The following is a 6,195-nucleotide window of genomic DNA, read 5'->3' as shown; positions in this document are numbered from 1 at the left end:
ATGTAATGTCTTATAAATGTCTGTTAAGTCTAGCTCATTTATAGTAATATTCAAATTCTCTATTTCTTTATTGATCCTCTGTCTAGATGTTCTGTCCATTGATGAGAGTGGTGAATTGGAGTCTCCAACTATTATGGTATATGTGTCTATTTCCCTTTTCAGTGTTTGCAGTGTATTCCTCATGTATTTTGGGGCATTCTGGTTCGGTGCATAAGTATTTATGATTGTTGTGTCTTCTTGTTTAATTGTTCCTTTTATTAGTAGATAGTGTCCTTCTTTGTCTCTTTTAACTGTTTTACATTTAAAGTCTAATTTGTTGGATATTAGTATAGCCACTCCTGCTCTTTTCTGGTTGTTATTTGCATGAAATATCTTTTCCCAACCTTTCACTTTCAACCTATGTTTATCTTTGGGTCTAAGATGTGTTTCCTGTAGACAGCATATGGAAGGATCCTGTTTTTTAATCCATTCTGCCAGTCTATGTCTTTTGATTGGGGAATTCAGTCCATTAATATTTAGTGTTATTACTGTTTGGATAATATTTTCCTCTACCATTTTGCCTTTTGTATTATATATATCATATCTGATTTTCCTTCTTTCTACATTCTTCTCCATACCTCTCTCTTCTGTCTTTTTGTATCTGACTCTAGTGCTCCCTTTAGTATTTCTTGCAGAGCTGGTCTCTTGGTCACAAATTCTCTCAGTGACTTTTTGTCTGAAAATGTTTTAATTTCTCCCTCATTTTTGAAGGATAATTTTGCTGGATATAGAAGTCTTGGTTGGCAGTTTTTCTCTTTTAGTAATTTAAATATATCATTCCACTGTCTTCTAGCTTCCATGGTTTCTGCTGAGAAATGTACACATAGTCTTATTGGGTTTCCCTTGTATGTGATGGATTGTTTTTCTCTTGCTGCTTTCAAGATCCTCTCTTTCTCTTTGACCTCTGACATTCTAACTAGTAAGTGTCTTGGAGAACGCCTATTTGGGTCTATTCTTTTTGGGGTGCACTGCAGTTCTTGGATCTGTAATTTTAGGTCTTTCATAAGAGTTGGGAAATTTTCAGTGATAATTTCTTCCATTAGTTTTTCTCCTCCTTTTACCTTCTCTTCTCCTTCTGGGACACCCACAACACGTATATTTGTGTGCTTCATATTGTCATTCAGTTCCCTGATCCCCTGTTCAAATTTTTCCATTCCTTTCCCTATAGTTTCTGTTTCTTTTTGGAATTCAGGTGTTCCATCCTCCAATTCACTATTCTAGCTTCTGTCTCTTTAAATCTACCATTGTAGGTATCCATTGTTTTTTCCATCTTTTCTACTTTGTCCTTCACTCCCATAAGTCCTGTGATTTATTTTTTCAGACTTTCGATTTCTTCTTTTTGTTCAGCCCATGTCTTCTTCATGTCCTCCCTCAATTTATCGATTTCTTTTTTGAAGAGGTTTTCCATTTCTGTTCGTATATTCAGCATTAGTTGTCTCAGCTCCTGTATCTCATTTGAACTATTGGTTTGTTCCTTTGACTGGGCCATATCTTCAATTTTCCGAGCGTGATCCATTATTGTCTGCTGGCGTCTGGGCATTTAATCAGATTTCCCTGGGTGTGGGACCCAGCAGGTTGAATGATTTTTCTGTGAAATCTCTGGGCTCTGTTTTTCTTATCCTGCCCAGTAGGTGGCGCTCGTGGCGCTCGTCTGTCTGCGGGTCCCACCAGTAAAAGATGCTGTGGCTCCTTTAACTTTGGAAAACTCTCACTGTGGGGGAGGGTCGCCAGCCGAATCGGCTTGGGGGAGTGCCAATCCGAATCTCCCAGCCACCCCGGGAATCCACGCATGGGGAGGGTCGCCAGCCTCCGCGGCTTGGGAGAGTGCCTGTCCAAATTTCCCAGCCGGCCCAGGGTGCCAAGCGTGGTGGAGGGGCGCCAGCCGCCGCGGCTTGGGGGAGGGCCTGTCCAAATTTCCCAGCCGGCCGGGGGCGCCGGCCACCGTGGCTTGGGGGAATGCCTATCCACCATTCCCAGCCGGACCGGGAAGCCATGTGTTTGGAAGGGACCCCGGTCGCCAGTTTCCGTGGCTTGGGGGATCTCCGATCCAATTCTCCCAGCTGGTCCGGGGGGCCGCATGTGGGGTGGGGGGGCACCAGCCGCTGCGGCTTAAGGGGATCGCCTGTCCAATTCTCCCAGCCGGCCTGGGAAGGAGAGAGGGAGGGACTCCGGCCGCCTGCCGCCCTGGCCCGGGGAAGCGCGCGCCCCTCGGTGATCTCACCACAGAAGGTTCTCCCAGCCAGTCCTGTGCTTAGTTTTGATGCTCATCTTTAAGGGAAGCATGGACAGACCTGATGGATGAGTCTCAGAGGAGGAAAATTAGTGTGAAGAGGAAGATTCTAGGCAGGAAAGTTGGTCCTGGTGAGCAGACGGCTCGCTAGGGAGGAGGAGGTGCCTCCAGCAGTCTGGGAGGGGCTTGAGGGGCTGTATGTGAAGGGGTTGAACTCTATGGTCCTAAGGGGTAGAGTTGTATAAACTCTAACTGGAAGCTCTAGAGAGAAGGATTTTGACTCTCAAAGAACTTTTTTTTTTTTTTAACTAAGTGGTCTAAATATGCAAACAGTTGCTTCCTGATTTAGTCATCTCCCCATCACTGGGGTCTCTCACAAAGGCCAGTGGCCACTTGGCTGGGATGTGGTGAGGGTGGGCAAGTCACTATTATTACTACAGCTCCAGAATTTCTGGTGGCTTAACACAATAGAAGTTTACACCTTGCCCACAATATGTTTTGTTAAGGGTGCCTGGCAGCATCCTCTTGTGAAGTGATTCAGGGGTCCAGGTTCCTCCTGAGAGGATCGAGGTGAGGGCTGAAATTTCAAATCGGGTTCCCCAGAGAAGGGGGCACCATTTTCTGGTTTGCACAGAGCCACGGTACGTGCCAGCCCTCCTCTGTGCGCCTGAGCTCCCAGCTCTGCTGGGGACTGGGCTCTCTCAGGTGTCCCGGGCACAGGCCCACCCCAGCCGATTCGTCTCCTCTTGGTTTGCTGGGGCTGTTCTTGTCACATCATGATGGATGCGGCCTGAAAAGCCAGCAGAGTAGACAAGGAAATCTCTGAGAATTTATTTTTCAGTGCTTCCAGCTGTTGTGGTGTGTGTCTGGCTGCTAAATGCAGTGGGCACCTGTCCCTCCTGCTTTTACCTGACTTTGCCACTGGATGTGAGCTGCTGCCCCTATAATATATTTTTAAAATAAGAATACCGTTATATATTTACCTATGTAACAAACATTTCCAATGCTCTTCATTTGTGTAGAATTATATATGCCTTTGGGGTATTTTTCCTTTTGCCTTAAGGACTTCTTTTAATATTTCTTTTAATGCAGGCTGTTGATGTGTTCTTTCAGCTCTTTATATGTGACAAAAACCTTACTTACTGGTATAGAATTTGTATTTAGGTACTTTAAAGATGTTCCTCTACTCTTTTCCCACTTGTATTGTTTCTGACTAGAATTCTGCTCCCATCCTTATATTTGAATTTCTAGATAATGCATCTTTTTTTTCTGCTTCCTTTTAAGATTTGTAGTTATGACTGTTTTGAGCAATTTGATTATGATGTGCATTGGTGTAGTTTTCTGTAATTCCCTGTGCCTGGAGTTCATTGAGCTCCTTGGATATGTGAGTTTATAGTTATCATCAAAGTTAGAAGACTTGGCTGTTTGGTTTTTATTTTCATCTCTAAAATGATGTATTGTTCAGTTTTAGGAGCAGAGATGAGTCATGAGAGCAGAGCAGGCCCAGCCAGGAGCCTACTCACCAATGCAGCGCTCCCCAGCCTGTGTGTGGTGGTGGGGAGGGCACCAGCACTTTCTTCTGTATTAAGTAGCGGGAGATTCCCTGAGTAAAAAGTGTTTCCTTAATTACACTGTGTCCAGGCTTCAGCAGCCCCTGGTGGGGGTGCAGCTCCAGCTGGCCCCTCAGGTGAGGGCATTGCCTGTGACTTCAGAGAAGCCCCCCAGGACCCCAGGTCCCAGAACCCAGGTCTTGGCTGCTGGGGCTCCTGTAACCTGGGCTGGTCCCTCTGCCAAGCCAGAGACTTCTCCAGTTTGGCTTTAAAAAGCAATTTATGGGGATGCAAAGGTAGTTCTGTGGTAGAATTCCTGTCTGTCATGTGGGAGACCTGGGTTCAATTCCTGGCCCTTGCACTTCCCAAACTAGCAAACAAGCAAACCTATAAACAAACAAAAATTCAGCAAATGGTGCTGCAATAAGGGCATATTCACATGGAAAAAGAATGAAATGTGACCTCCACCATATACATACAAAAAGAAAAAAAAAAGCAATTTATGACCTGCGTAGTCCACAGTCTCTCTGAAAGCACTCTTCTTGCAGCAGCCTTGGTACAGGTTAGATATGCATCGGTTGCCATTTGGGTTTCCATACTAATCACACATTGCATGTTCTGGTTTCAGTGAGGCATCAAACGTCTTCTGGGGGTTCCCCAGCTGCCTATTCTACTTGTTTTTAGACCTGGTCCCCACCATTCCCCACCCCCACCCCCTCCAGGGCCTGCTTGCTGCAGGCGCCACCATCCTTGTCCCCTTCCCTGGGCCCTGTGCAGACATAGGACTGGCAGATCCAGTGGAAGAAAGGCCAGCCTCCCAAGGGCTTCTCTCCCTCCATCTTCCTGGACATGCCCTTCTGGCAGTGTTGCGTCAGCTCTCTGTTCATAGCACTTCCAGGCTCTTCGCCTCGGCCAGTTCCTTGCAAAGGTGCTGGCGCACCTGCAGCGGGTGGTGCCAGAGCTTGAAGAGGTGGGTCTGGACATAAGAGACCACACGATCTCCAGGTGCTTTTTAGCCAGCTTCCACACAGACGGGCTGTGGCACTCAAACAGGGTGGGTTGTGCAGGTTGCCCTCTGCACTCATGACCCCCTGCACCCCCACGGCCTGGATGCATTGTTCCATGTCTCACCTTGAATGTTTCCATTGGTAAATAGGGAGATGTTAAAGGGAGTGGTAAGGGATATAGAAAAAAAATAAGGGGAAAAAAGGTTAAAATATATTAGGTAGATGGAAATACCAGTGGTCAATGAGAGGAAGGGGTAAGGGGTATGGTATGTATATGTTTTTTCTTTTTATTTCTTTTTCTGGAGTTATGCAAATATTCTAAAAAATGCTCATGGTGATCAATATACTACTATGTGATGATATTGTGAGCCAGTGGTTGTACACCATGTACAGAATGTTTGTATGTTAAGAATGTTCGTGTCTATATGTCTGTATGTTGCTTTGGCTTGTCAATTAAATTTTTAAAAAATTTTAAAAAGTAATAAGGGGATAAAAAACACACAAACATGGAGATGTTCATGGCCTCCCATGTGGCCCTAATGTGCTCCCAGGACATAGGGCCTGACAGGGGTCCCTTCTGCTCCTTCATGGCCCCGTGCATGGTCAGCGGCTGGCAGCCTCTCTCTCCAGCATCTGGGTGTACCGCAGTCTTATCAATCTCTGAGAAGACAAGGATTTTGCAGTTGATGTGGACAGAGAGTCTCTCGAGGGCCAGCAGGATCATTCTATGGAACAGGCCTCACTCTTCCTGCGAGAAGGCACCCTAGTGACCTCTCTTGGCTACCATTTGTGGCCTGCCCCAAATTCAGGTCAATTGTATGGCTGTGGTCTTGGGCCAGCAGGGCCACCTGGACAAACACTTCTAGGTCATTGGCACAGAACTGCACAAGGAGGGGCCAGTCCTTGGGGCACATCTCACAGTATAGGTTCTTCTTCCAGTAGTTGGCATCATGGATGAAGTCCTGGTCGCAGTATGGGAGTGTGGCAGAGATCTGCCCTGTGGCTGTGGCTCAGCAGCCTCCACACCAGTTTGCTCTGGTCTACCATGGGGGTCCACCACATGGTGACCCCTGCAGCTTTGACATTATCTCCACACTTAATCTCAAGCTCAAGCTGCCTGAGAGCCAGGGGTCTCGCCCCAGGAACATAGGAAGCCATGAGGAGGCATAAGGGGTATATCCTTGCTGAGCCCCTAGGACTGGGCACCCTGCAGAGCCAGGGGAGTGCTTCCTGGACCACCACTGACCTATGGAAGGAACAGCTCTGGGGGGTCGTGGCGGCTGTGGTTCCTTACACACACAGGTGCTACTCCTTGGGCTGCGGTGACTGTGCAGGCGCTGACCTCTCAGGGACCAGGACCCTGCCGGTG

General features: G+C 47.0%; 1 pseudogene; it reads right to left on the bottom strand.

Moving 5' to 3' along the window:
* Positions 1-3,952: 3,952 nt before the first annotated feature.
* Positions 3,953-5,984, bottom strand: LOC143680520 (tRNA-dihydrouridine(16/17) synthase [NAD(P)(+)]-like; annotated as a pseudogene).
* Between the last annotated feature and the right edge of the window lie 211 nt (positions 5,985-6,195).

Source organism: Tamandua tetradactyla, chromosome 4 (genome assembly GCF_023851605.1).
Source record: "Tamandua tetradactyla isolate mTamTet1 chromosome 4, mTamTet1.pri, whole genome shotgun sequence".
NCBI lineage: Eukaryota > Metazoa > Chordata > Mammalia > Pilosa > Myrmecophagidae > Tamandua > Tamandua tetradactyla.
This window is presented reverse-complemented; position numbering and strand designations above follow the sequence as displayed.